This window comes from Schistocerca serialis, chromosome 10 (assembly GCF_023864345.2).
Source record: "Schistocerca serialis cubense isolate TAMUIC-IGC-003099 chromosome 10, iqSchSeri2.2, whole genome shotgun sequence".
In the NCBI taxonomy this organism is placed as follows: domain Eukaryota; kingdom Metazoa; phylum Arthropoda; class Insecta; order Orthoptera; family Acrididae; genus Schistocerca; species Schistocerca serialis.
In genome coordinates, this window is record NC_064647.1 from 123,159,146 (window position 1) to 123,173,985 (window position 14,840).

The following is a 14,840-nucleotide window of genomic DNA, read 5'->3' on the forward strand; positions in this document are numbered from 1 at the left end:
AAGTGTGGGCCTATGTGACATTTCTTGTAACATTCTAAAAAAAGTAATATATTGTACTGTGTATCCTTTAACATACTGCATAAATCTATATCTGAGGGTTATTTTCCTGAAGAGCTAAAAGTGTCTAGGGTAGTCCCTATATATAAAAAAGGAGATATTGACTCACCTTCAAGTCACAAACCAAATTCCATAGTATCAGCTCTCTCTAAAGTGTTTTCGGAGAAACTTGTCAGCTGTTGATGCTATAGCCTCAGTAGTGTTTGAGGATAAAGGATTTCCCAGGTCGCCTTTTGTGATCTAAGTAAGGCTTTTGACTGTGTAGAGCATAGTCGGCCGCGGTGGCCGAGCTGTTCTAGGCGCTTCAGTCTGGAACTGTGTGACTGCTATGGTCGCAGGTTCGAATCCTGCCTCAGGCATGGATGTGTGTGATGCATTAGGTTCGTTAGGTTTAAGTAGTTCTAAGTTCTAGGGGGCTGATGACCCCAGATGTTAAGTCCCATAGTGCTCAGAGCCATTTTTTTATAGAGCTCCTAGAAAAGATGGAGTACTACAGCATTGTAAGTAACAGCCTTAAACTATTAAAATCGTACCTACAAGATCGCAAGCAATGTGTTTGTATAGGTAAAGAAAAGTTCAGTATTGAATCAGTTAAAATAGGTGCACCACAGGGATGTGTACTGGGGCCTTTTATGTTCATAATAATGATTAATGATCTACCATCATTCATCGAGTCCATGACAGTACTATATGCAGATTATACACCTTTTCTTCATTGTAGTAATGGTTTCAGTAGCCTCAAAGCCTGTGTTGCAGAGACAATGGCTCAAGCATCCTACTGGTTAAAAGCAAATGGCTTCCTACTGAATAATAACAAAACGCAGCAGATGGTTTTTAGTCTTAAAGTCAAGCCTCCATCAGATGATCCTAGTTGTGTTAAGTTTTTAGAGGTATGTACAGATGGAAAATTATCCTGGGGTCAACATGTACGATATATTACTGGTAAATTGTCTAGAGTGATGTATTGGCTACTGTGACATAAACTGTGTACCTCAAAATTATGTTAGAACGTCGTATTTTGCATTTTTCCAAAGCATTCTAACATATGGTATTATTTAATGGGGGAAGTCGAGTTCAGAGCGTGACATCCTAATACTACAAAAGAAAACCATTAGGATAAAGTAAACTGTAAACCATTGTTCTGTGAACAAAAAATCATGACTGTACTAAACCTAGATATTTACTACGTTTTACTCCACACAAAAAAGAAATTACTGGAAGCAAAACATAGAGAAAATACACATTTTCACAACACGAGAAGGAGCAGATGCATTTATGCTCCTTACCACAGACTATCAAAGTCACTTAACAGCTATGAACTGATGGGGCACAAATTATTTAATAAGCTTCCATAATTTGTACAAGAACTACCTGAACAAGCATTCAAACAAAAACTGTATGAATGGCTAGTTGCTCACCCATTCTATGACATAAATGATTATTTCAAATGTAATATAATTTTGTAATGTTAATGACATGCCTCTTGTTTTCTTTGAATTAACAGGTATATTGAATTCTATGTGTAACGTTGTCTATTGCTGTAATGGCCAAGTGACAATAAAATTACTACTATTATTATTATAGAATATGCCAGGTAAGGTTTCTCTACACAAGCACTCTTGGCGAGGAGCGACGGATGTACACATCTCCAAACACAACTCACACATTACCAAAATAAGGGAAGTGTTTGAACTACAATGGAAATCACAAACACCAAATTTCACACATGGAGTTTAAAAATCGTATCTTTTCTGCTAGACAAAAATACCTTAAAATAAATACAAAATAAAGAATTCTCAATATCCGTGGATCAGCGTATGGTACATGTAACATACATAAGATGTATTGTTCTAAAAATGAGCTATAACAAAACCAAGGTCTTGATGATTGAATAGACACTGGAGAGAAATATACATGTTGGAAGTACCTAGCAGCAAAACATCACAGAATACAGGTATGTCCATCTGGGTCAATCACTTTCTAAATCTGATAGAATACTTAAAACCAGAAATATTTCGAAGAATTGGAATGGACTTGGAAGCTTACACAATATACTCTTCAGTTTTCAAATCTAAGCTTTCGGCTGAGAAAACAGGTTTTCTTCAATGTATGTTATGAGAAATAACTTATGGCTGTCAGACACAGACATTGAGTTATTTGGTAGAAAACTCATAGCAGCTCAAAGAAGAATGGAGAAGTCAATGTTGGGCTACACAAAGAAAGACAGAAAGAAAGCAGTCAATATCAGAAGCACAACAAAGTTCATGACATAATGGAAACATAACTTAGGTAGTGACATATCGTCACGCAGGATGTCTGCGACAATGATGTAAAATTGAGAGCGCTTCTATGTAAATACTGAATGGGCAGCATGAAATTGAGATGTAACCTCTTCCTCCACTAAAATGTATTTCTCGGCAGTGAAAACGATGTAACATGTTTCTTGTGATGTCCATTTTTCCTGATGTTGTATATGAATTGCAGTAGTTCAAAATAAAAGAAATTTACAACTAATTTTTCTTTTGAACTGCTGTAAAATGATATAAGCTTCTTGCAGTTTAAACTAGGCGAAATATGAACAACTCAGATGGCTGATGTAACTCAAGTACTTAACTTCTACTTATTCAATGTTCTGGAATTCTCATAAGAACAGGATTTGGATATACGTCCATTAAGTGTGCCAGATGAACTGAGTAAAAGAGACATCTTCATATTATTTATAATATTTTATTACTCACAGCGACACTGGTGCTTCATTGCGAATACCAGATCAATAGTGAACTATGTATTCATCAATTCATGCCCTTGTAAACACATTCAAACAGATACTTAACTGTTGAAATTACAATTCTTGATATCAAAATTAAAAATACCATATCAAGCTAATTTGACATATGTGGAGAAATATTAAAATCGCTAATGTTCGTTTCATACATTCGAATCATCCAGAAATCAATGTTATCACTTGAGTTTACATGAAATATGCAGAACAAATAATGATCTTAACAATTTCAATATTTATGCAGTAACAAGATTAATTGTAGTGTTCCTACCATGTTTTGGGTATACATTTGACTAGGCCTTTTGGCCAATATTAACAGTAATTTTGTCTTTTACACAGGAAGTATCTTTTAAAGACTTTTTTCCCTGCATTGAATTTCATTATGTTGTAAAGTCTTGAAAAATTATCTTAAAAATTGGTAAATTTTTTTTTATCCATTAGTTGCAAAGACGGATAATAGCAGTTCTCAAGTTATTCCAGTTATTGTTTCAACTATTTTGGCCGACAACTTAATAATGAACAATATGGCATAAGACAGTTTCATTATTTATTATTGAAAACAGAGTACAGTTTCAGATGTCACTACCAACTGACCAAGTTTCACTGGTTTGCTGTGTTGGTATTTCATAATCATTTACATAATACATTATCAACAAGGTAGAAATTACTGATTCTAATGTAACTATCTTGTTAATTGAATTCTTTTTTATAGCTTGTGCTCTATCTCCTAATTCTGTCCTCAACACATGACTTAAAAAATGAAAAACAGTTTTCTTTATCCTCCCAATTATAATTCTGAATATCATTGTCATTATTGGCAGGTGGAAGATATAAATGCACATTTTAAATTTGTGTACTAAGTTATGATATTTTTCAAAAGGAGAGAGCAAGTTTCATAATTCATAATAACAAACAAATACATTTTCTAAAGCGATAACACATAACATGATTTTTTTTATATTAGGACAGAGTGTGCACGGTACAAGATGGAAAAACATTATTTAGATTTTAAAAGAGATAAAAGCAGTGCAAAATGTCTGTGTAAGGTGTGAAGTCTATATTTTGCACATCATAAGAATAAACCTGATGTAAGAAAATACAAGCATGATGGATGGTCAGCAGTTGTAGCTCTCATACACTGGTGTTGTTCCGCTCTTGGAAGTAGGTCCAACTTATGTATTACATATCTTATTACTGTGTCACTGTAAGAGAAACTTTAAGAAATTCTGGTGTGTTAACAGACATCATCGTTTTTCTTAATCATGCTGTAGCTACATAACTTTTATTTCAAAAATCGTATATAGTCACAGTCTGTGTAAACACTACTTTTGCTCTGAAACGCTGCTTGTGCCTTGACTGTCTCGCTTTCCATATGTACTGTGAAAATGGATGATACTGTTTCGTTCTTCGTAGAAAAAACGTCCGCAGAACACCGTCAATGGAGAGAAACAAGTTGTTGTTAATGTTTTTCAAAAGATTGATGATAAAAATCGGCCTTCACGTTTTTCAAGAAACATTATGTAATAAAAATAAGAAAGAATATTGTTAGCTGGATGGCGTTATCAGTAACAAAAAATGGCTCTGAGCACTATGGGACTTGACTTCTGAGGCCATCAGTCCCCTAGAACTTAGAACTAACGTAACCTAATGACATCACACACATCCATGCCCGATGCAGGATTCGAACCTGCGAACGTAGCGGTCGCGCGCTTCCAGACTGTAGCGCCTAGAACCGCTCGTTATCGTCGTGGATTGATATTCGGGCGTACTAGCGCACGACGGTTCGAAACTCGATGTGGTAATTTCTTTTTTGTTCGGTTTGCACACCTGAACATTTAAATATGAAATTAATCAAATTATGATACGTAACTCATACTAACCATAGTTTTTAAAGAAAAATGCGCGTCTTCTAGTTTATAATTACATATCGTGCGCCAAATTCTAGTTTTCATTGCAAATATACGTCTTAATTATCGATATTTTATAAAAGATTGTTGAAGTTAAGGAAACGTTACACGATTAAATTTTATGGAGAAAAATGAAAAACCAAATACTCTTTGTTTGATAATGCCCATTGTTTTGTAGGACACATGTGGTCTCACTCAGGCGAAAGTGATTAGCGTTATAGAAACGTGGAAAACAAGAATTTTCACTCTGTAAAAATGCTGTATTTTTAAAGCTGTCGCCTTAACAATGCAGTCTGAACCCAACAAAATTTATCTGGAGCCAAGTTCAGGGATTTTTCACGAAAAATGACGTGTCATTTAAGCTGCCAAACGTACTGGAACTAGTGCACGAAGCTTTGTCACACGCCACTGCCGAACGATGGTGAAATGCAGAACAGCACGTTATAAGAGGAGGAGGAAATGTGGACTCTTTGGTGACTTGGGACTCTGTTGCTGATCGCCTCGTTATCAACGTAGCAGAACTAAAACGTATTCCTCAGAGTCCGATATGTAAGGAGTTCAGAGATTACCAGACGGCTGACTGCAATACCTTCAGTGACTTCAATATTTAACTGCATGGTAAAAACCCAGCAGTACGCTCTTACACCACACATAGCTCATGCAGAAAAATTACCCTTTTTAAAGTCACGAATCAATCTTGTTTGTAAGTACAATACTAGGATAGCTAAGATCGAGAGTATGTTATGTTTTCTGTCCGGTCACTTAAGAGGCGTATCGCCTGAGTTTTGCCATATATTATTTATATTGATATACAGGGTGAGTCACCTAACATTACCGCTGGATATATTTCGTAAACCACATCAAATACTGACGAATCAATTCCACAGACCGAACGTGAGGAGAGGGGCTAATGTAATTGGTTAATACAAACCGTAAAAACTGCACGGAAGTATGTTTTTTAACACAAACCTACGTTTTTTCAAATGGAACCCCGTTAGTTTTGTTAGCACATCTGAACATATAAACAAATACGTAATCAGTGCCGTTTGTTGCATTGTAAAATGTTAATTACATCCGGAGATATTGTAACATAAAGTTGACGCTTGAGTACCACTCCTCCGCTGTTCGATCGTGTGTATCGGAGAGCACCGAATTACGTAGGGATCCAAAGGGAACGGAGATGGACCTTAGGTACAGAAGAGACTGGAACAGCACATTACGTCCACGTGCTAACACCTTTTTATTTGTCTTTTTCACTGACGCCTAGAAACCTTCCAGCAGCTGATTGAACGTATGCCTGCGAGAGCGAAAGCTGTGATCAAGGCTAAGGATGGGCCAACACCAGATTGAATTCCAGCATTACCAATGGAGGATGTCACGAACATGTAAGTCATTTTCACCCAGGTGTCCGGATACTTTTGATCACATAGTGTATATCAGTATCAAACATAGAAATAAACTTGAGAAAGAAATTTCTGAGAATGTACACTATCGCTCAGACGTTTTCGAATGACCAGAAAGTAAGACAAAAAAAGCTAGTTATGAGATTTATACACAAATTATCTATATTGTTTCCCCAGCGTCATGCTCAGTATAACGTTTAAGATAAGTGTTCGTTCAAAACAAAACTTTCCGTTGTTATACTGTTCAGATTCCAAGCACTGCGTGCTGCTAATTTTGTATTGTGATGGCATAATATAATCTTTCCTCACTAGATAACGTTCATAGGACGTCAACAAGTCTGTAAACACGGTTAAGATAAGAAAGGTGCATGTAGTTGTGCACGAGATATCAGAGAGTGAACCTCAGTGAGTGCTCAGTGTAAACATCGATAATGGGACGAAGAAAGAAGCTTTCAATACAAAAACGTTCTACAATTGTGTCTTTACGTACAGTCGGTCTTACTATGCGACAAACAGTATGCCAAGAACATATTTCCTTGAGACGTATCCACTATACCTTGCAAAGGCATGCGGATACTGGCCAGAATATCGTCCGACCTCGAAAGGGTAGGCCTAAAATCACATCAAAAAGTGGTGACAAATGCATAGTAGTGACAAGTAAACGCGACAGCTTCAAAACAGCGCCCGTTCTAGTAGCAGAACTCAACCATTATAGGGAAAATCCGGTGAGTGTAAGTACTGTGGAAACACGTCTTCAGGCAGTGAACGTTAATCGGCGTGTCGCGGCAAATAAGCCATTATTGATGGCTATTATTAGGCAAAAGACGCTACGCTGGGCAAGAAAATATGAAAGCTGGGCAGTAAATCAGTGGAAAAAGGAACTGTTCGCTGACAAATCCAAAATTTGAAGTCTTTGGCACAAAGCGACGCAAGTTTTCTCGCTGGCTGCCAGGTGAACGAATGTTACGCCAATGTGTATCTCCAATATTATAGCATGGAAGAGGTTCCCTCATGGTCTCGGGATGTTTTGGAGGCGGTAAGACTGGTGATCGTGTACAAATAAACGGCACAATGCAGAGAGAGGGTTACCATCGCCTTCTACACTATCATGCAAAGCCATGTGGAAGACATTTGATTGCCAAGGGACTCGTCCTACAGCAGATAGCGACCCTAAACACGCTTCAGAATTGTGTATAGCGTATTTGGCAAATTTAGAACAAAAGAATGAACTGAAAATATGATCTGGCCGTCCCAAACCCCTGGCTGCAGTCCTATTGATGTTTGGGATGACTTGGATAGAGCAGTTAAATCAAGGCCTGTCACTGACGTTCGTCACTTCTCGACCAGCCTACAAGAGGAATGGCAGCATATCACCTAGAACACCCTGATGACTCTGATGCAAGAAGGCCTCGCGTATGCAGAGCAGTGATTACAGGCAAAGATGCGTGGTGTAGCCACGCGGTCTAGGGCGCCTTGTCACGGTCCGTGCGGCTCCCCCCGTCGGAGGTTCGAGTCCTTACTCGGGCATGGGTGGATGTGTTGTCCATAGCGTAAGTTAGTTTAAGTTAGATTAAGTAGTGCGTAAGCTTAGGGGGGACCGATGAGCTAAGCAGTTTGGTCCCATAAGACCTTATTACAAATTTCCAAAAATTTAAACCCAAAGGAGGCTACTTTGAGGAGAGCAAAATTTTTGTAGTTTCAATAAAAGATTACGCCAAATCTGACTTATAAGTATTTCTAACATTTCTGGTTCCAATTTGCAATTTTTTCCTCAAAGTCACTCATGTTCAATAACTTTTGAGCGATAGCGTACGTCTGGAGTACAGCAATGTGTGGAATTGAACCACAGACTGTGAGGAAAACAGAAAAGAAAAGGGAAAAATAGGTTCAAATGGCTCTGAACGCTATGGGACCTAACTTCTTATGTCATCAGTCCCCTAGAACTTAGAACTACTTAAACCTAACTAACCTAAGGACATCACACACATCCATGCCCGAGGCAGGATTCGAACCTGCGACCGTAGCGGTCGCGCGGTTCCAGACTGTAGTGCCTAGAACCGCTCGGCCACCAGAAAAGAAAACAAACCATCGACACAGTTGAGGTGTGGTGCTATAGAAGGATGCTGTGAGGTTTATATTTCTTTTTAGAGGGTCAATTGTAGGTGAATATTTTTGTTCTGAAATTCAGATCAAGTCTTAATTTAATAAGTCATTTATTTATTCAAAATCTTGACATACAGGCAACAGGCAAAATAATGTTAACATTGCTAGTAATTGGATGGCTGTGTTTGACGTCAACAACGCAGGTGTATCGCTGGCTCTGCGTGTTCAGTACGGACTAGGCATCAGTGTAGGTTGTTTACGAGTTGTGCTCAATTCGTATTTGCATTCAGAGGCGGAGGTCGACGTGCAATGAAAGACCTAGTTCCAAAGAGGGCAGATTGTGAGAGCCGGATCAGCTGGAGCGTCAGTAATCACGACAGCCAACTTGTTGAATGTTTCCAGAGAATCTGTTTCAACAGTCATGACAAACTACACAAAACATGGAAAGACATCATCGTGTTAACTTAATACTGGGCGCAAATCAAAACTAAATGACAGTGATCGTCGTACGCTAACACGAATTGCGTCAAAACAACAAAAAACTACGGCGGCTAAAGTGACTGCAGAGCTCAATAGCCGAGACCCTTGCGAGGTGCCGGGGCTAGCAGTGTATTTAACACTAAATTCTAGAATCTACATATATAAATGATGCTCTAAGCCCCCCCCCCCCCCTATTCTAACTCCGACTTTTGCTGTTGCACAAGGATTAAAAAATATACGCGAACTGACTGTAATCAACCCTGCAAGTGGAGTAGAAAAGAGTTTGGCACCTGCAATAATTTAATTTGATAAATAAGTTAAATAAAGGAAGGTTTCATTAACGTAGTGAGAAATGATGGGTTGCTCTACCGATTAACAGAATGAAAGTTCTGTACAAAATAACAATATGATTTATTAAGACTAAACACAAAATAATAAACAAAAACACATGAAACATTTATAATACATCAAATTGGCTCAAATTGGATACTCAAACAAACGCTGTGAAGGTGAAGTTGTCCCTAAACTAGATTGTGAGGTTTATGACGAAGTGGTATGTGGAGCCAATTCCTTGCCACTCAAATCTTAAGAGAGACACACAGCTAACCCAACATTAATTGCTGCTACTCAAGACAGAACAAAGTTAGAAAAAGACGAACAGGCGCGCTCTGCTGAGCTCTGATTATCACCTAGGAAAATCCCTATCTGCCGGTGCTGTGGACATACATTACCAAACTGTCTTCTTAACTGCCAGAACACGATCTGGCGTACCGGAGGCGATGGCTGGTTGCTTCGACGTCCTCGACCGAAAGGCGAGAGCTGACACCCTAGAGCACCCGTACAGGCCAATCACACAACATTCCCGCCCCCACGACAGTGGCCGTGGTTAAACGTTCCAATCAGCAACTCGAAAACCGGCGGAAAATTCCACTCCATTGCCGGAGCACTACCATTCCACCAATGGAGATTCTTGGCGCCAATTTCTGCGCTGATTTTGCTACGTCACGGAGCTATGCCCTGAGCAAGCCAATCACAGTTACTATTTTGCAGAAAGCGCGGGAATTTTCCCGCCACAACTGCCTGGGTACACAAGTCATTCCCATGCCTCGCTGGTAGCCCACCAGAAAGTGTTTTCGCTAAGTTTCTGTGAAGTAACGGAACCTCTAGCCCAGCCGCTACTTCAGGCCCCTCCGGGCGTGTCTTTTGAAAATGTCGGCGTCTGGAAAGCATTCACTCGACTCCCTCACACTCGTCGGCTTAACCCTCTCGAGATCCGCATAGCCCGCCTGTCACCGGACCACCTGGGTGACGAGAGACGCTGCGTGGGAAGTCCACGTGTGAAGGAATAGCAACTTTTCACCGCATGCAATTAGAGACGAAAATCGTAAGATAGAAATATGAGAGGATGTTAATGCCACCTCTCATAGTCCCTACGCCATTTTAGATTGTAATTGGTGAGCGGTTGGCTCACTTAGGAGCAAGGTAGTGAGTCAATCGTCCAAGAACAATCTTACAAACTGACTCCACATGCCGCACTCTATTAAAAAATAATTGCAACTGAAAAATGCAGCTCATAGAGGGAGGATTATTTATGATGTAGCCAATTTCACCTTCTTAATATGTAACGCTAACACTCACATCACACATCCATACCCAGGGAGCCCCTTCTAAACACCGATTCACACAGACATTCACGCTCTAAATATGGCCCGGGCATGTGAGCCAAATATGGAGCAGTTTATTCTTTACAATCAGATTTGGAGTGCTCCGCAATTAAATGCCCATGATTTTACAACAATTTGAATCATGAAACTAACCTGAACTCACACACACATGATACTATTTAAGTTAACAATCTCTTTGTGAGCTTTCAGAATCTAGTTACAACCTCCGATTCATTCTGTCTCCCTGCAGAAAGAATAACCTTTACAAAATGTTCCCTGAACTGATGGTCCATTCACAATGACAGTGGTGGTATCTGCTTTAGTTTATGTGGACTTCAGGCACACTGTTTGCATACACACAACAATAAATACAAAATACAAAAAAAAACATGGTGTGGAGAACAATACAGTAATTTGTAATAAGAATTACAGTGTAAAACACAAACACATACAAGGTATAACATACATTACAAAAACAACACTAGAGAAAGAAATTTAAGAAAAAAAACAAGGTTCATGGGACATCAAGTTGTACGTGCACATTGCACAATGTTCACGACTGTGCTGAGAATGAGGCACTAAATCACATTGTTAGAAATATTCGAAGCACTTCACAAATTCCACAGTACTGACATCACATAGGGCTAAACGTCGGGTGTTGTTGCTACGTTTTTGCAACGGCAATAGGGTGTGCTGGAGCATCTGCAGTACTCTGTTGAGATTGCACCAAGAGCCACGCATATGATCACGGCAGTACGGTAGGAAGACACAGTGATAGGCTCTCCTCACGTCGATTAATTGTCTCTGAGGTCTACTTGTTGGGATACATCACTAGTCTAGGTCTCTTCTCTCGCTGGACAGTACTTCACATTTCCCAATATTGCAGTCCAACGAGGGATGATGGCACGTGGAGTGACTCCACAAGTGTGTAAAGTCATCCATACAGGATCGAACTAGGAGCGACGATTGCTACAACTGCTCTCTAATATGGAGGAGAAGTTAGAAATGAGACCATTCATTTGTTAGTGTGGCACGATACTGCTTTGTGTATGCAGATCGGCCAATGCTAGTGAGTTGTAAAAACCCAAACAGGTGAGTATATAGCGTCCCTTTCTGTCCTGAGGCACATGAGGCGCAGGTTCTGACACGATATGTGATCTTCTTCGTGTACTCACGACAACGTGGTCTGCCCCAGGGAAACCCTCCAAACGGCTGCCGCGTCCGGAGAGCTAGCAGGCTGTCGCGTGTGGGTCGCGTGTCAGTGTCAACGGCCAGCCTCACTTTCGCTTGTGGCCCGGCGAGGGCTGTCTGCCGCCTAATCCCTCAGGTATACGGCCCGGTGACTGTCAGCTTGTAGGACCGGAAGCTCTCGCGCCCTTCACGTCAGGTGGCGCACTGACGCTCTCTTCTTGCAGGTAGCCGATGACCTCTTGTTTTTGCTCCGGCTGGCCTCTGCATTGCCACGATCCCCATCATCTGCACAATTCTTACAAAAATCTTATGCCTAACTTTTCCCCATGACCTTCTATGTTATAATAAATTTACATAACGATACATTGATGGTCTGTCATTTCAGACACTCTAATTTTAATTTTATAGTTATTTATCTGTAGCTATCATTATAACAAAATCTCGGTGTGATATTTGTGTAGAGACCGATCTCACTACTGTACATGGTGTGTGACGCTATACTGGATGGACAACTAAATGTGCGGGCCCACACTAATATTACTATTAATTATATAGATCGACAGTATACATGCTCAAGAATTAACTACCATTTGCCTACGATCTACATTCTATGTCTTTTAATTAAATTATGTTGTTATGCAGGTCTAAGTTTTACTGTGCTATAAGTAACATGCAACTATGCTACTTTCGCTCGCCCGTCGTCCCTCCATCTCGGGTCTGTGGTTTGGTGACCTGAAAAATAGCATCTCAACAGGCACGCGCCAAACACTTGTGGTAGAAAACCGCCACAATATTAAGGATCTAGTTATTCTAAAATCCTAAAGTTTAATTTTTCCTAGTATATGGTACTCTCTCTATTATTATTTTTTTTATTTTTATTTTTATTTTTTTTTTTACCTTATACAACACTCTTACATAATTCCTGTTACGCTGAGATGTCTCGCTGCTCGCCGCTATTGACGACAGTGATGTGCGCGCCGTACGACATGGCCTCCGAGCTCACTATGCCTCACTGAAACTCCAGAGACTGGGTTAGCCATGGCTATACAAGACAATAAATTTATATTTGCAACTTCTTTTTCTATGATATGCAGTATTCGCGATCAAAGCACACCTTTCCAGAGGCAATGTAATATGGCCAAGCCAGGACTGGTTCCTGTTGAGGATTCCGTCGCCCACCACACACCAGCTACACACTATGTCACGAATTTCCAAGTATAATTCCTTGGTTATTCATCTGTGACAGTCACAAGCAGCACGCTAAATCCCCAACCAGCACATTGGCATGGTAGGCTTTATTCCCGCATATCTACCGTCTAGGCCCTATGGCACCATTGGAGTCAAACGCTCTCAGGTTCACCCCGACTTGCAAGACAACGATGCTGGCGCATCACTGTAAAAACTATACTGCACATGTTCATCCTCGAAATCACGCAATATACCACAATCTTGCATTGCACTGACGCGTGCCTGCAACCATTGGTATGAACGTCTCACGAACTGGTTGTGGCCGCTATGGAGCGTATCACGACTTCTCAGAACGCTTCTAAGAGCACGTTCTTGTATGCGCCAGTTTGTGCGACATCTCCTCACTCATCATTATCCCTCAACATGGACACCAGACCGGAAAGGACTACAACATTGCATCATGGAAAGATAGTGTCTCCTACTCCACCGACATTGGAAGTTGGGAACAGAAAAAAAAGGATAGCAGCAGTAAATTCTTATGCGAGACAACGCAGCGTGTTAATACTTTAGCAATCTTAATCTATTAATGCAACGATTATCGTTCCCCGAAGAAAGGTTCATATACTTGCTTATTCTACTATGTACACCACTTACACTACTACTATTCCACGACTCCTTTATGTGAGAGATGTGGTGGAGTCATATGGACTAGCGCCAATCCCTTGTCAGACTCCCCGTCCTCTGACATACATTAGGATTTGCAGGTCTAATTTCAATCTCTTGGTTCTCCTGTGGTCCTTGATTTCGCTCTCTCCAGTTACGGTAGCTTTGCCGTTCGTTATTCCTCCTGTCCCAGATTCCTTGTCTAGATTGACCCTGTTCCCTGACGTTCTGGTTTCCGTGTCTCTGGTTTCCATAATCTTGAATTGCGTAACCTTGATTTCCGTAACCCTGGTTTCCTAACTGACGAGCGCGATTATGCGATCTGTTGTCGTCTGCACTTGCTGGCCCGTGGTATTTGTTATTTTGCGCCTTCTTCCTGTCCTTTGCGTCTTGTTTATCGAAGACTACTTCGAGTTCGCGCAATAGACTCTTGAATGCTTCTATGTCAGATCCACACTTGCCGACAAGTGTCTGTTGATACCTAACAGGCAATTTGGAAAAACAAAATTTGATGATTTCTCCCTTGCTATATGGACTATCTAAAAATTGATTCTTCTTGAGTAAATCATCAAAAAATTTGGTTGCGCTCCTTTGCCCGGACACTTCCAGTTCAGTACAAAATATTATTTCCTCTTTAATCCTGTCTTGCGTTTCCTTTGACCAGTAGATCCCCAGTATCCTGATAAGTCTGACACGTCGCTGCCACACCCCGCATCTTTTCCGCGGCTTGGCCTTCGATGTGTCCACACATGAATTCTAATTTTGCCAGGGTTGGCCATGATGACGGTAATGAATTTGTAAACTGCATCACCCAGCTCTTGGGATGCATCGACCCTCCATTATCTCTGAACTTTTGGAATTTTAGTATCGACAGGAAGTGATTGTGATCAAAATCCTGTCCGATCCTCGCACTGGTGTTGTCACTCGTTTCCGATACTTGCACGTCTGCTGAGTGTCCTGATCTATCTTGCTGATAACTGTGATGCGCTACATCTGTATCACAGTGGAAGTGGCACTCAGAATTCACTCTCCTAAGTGGGCTACAATTATTGGAGCTACTACTAGGTGTTTCTGCGTGTGCATTGTTAGTTCCGCACTCTGTCACTGGGCTAGAGCGCGGCGGGCTTTTCCTCGGAGACACAATTCTGTGTACTCCATCATTGGTATCCGAACGCTTAGTGCTCGTGTGCCCGTTTCGCTCCAGTTTTGCTATCCGACTCTCTACTTCTTTCATTCGTTTCGTTATGTTCGTAACCGCAATATTACCTTGGGTTTTTAAGAACGCTAGGGATTTTGAGTGGGCTTGTGTCGCACGTCGCAGGCGACCTGCGAGTTGAGAAGTTACTTTTGCGACTTTCATTGCCCCTGTTGCTGCCGTTTTGGCTAGGCCTGCTACTTTTTG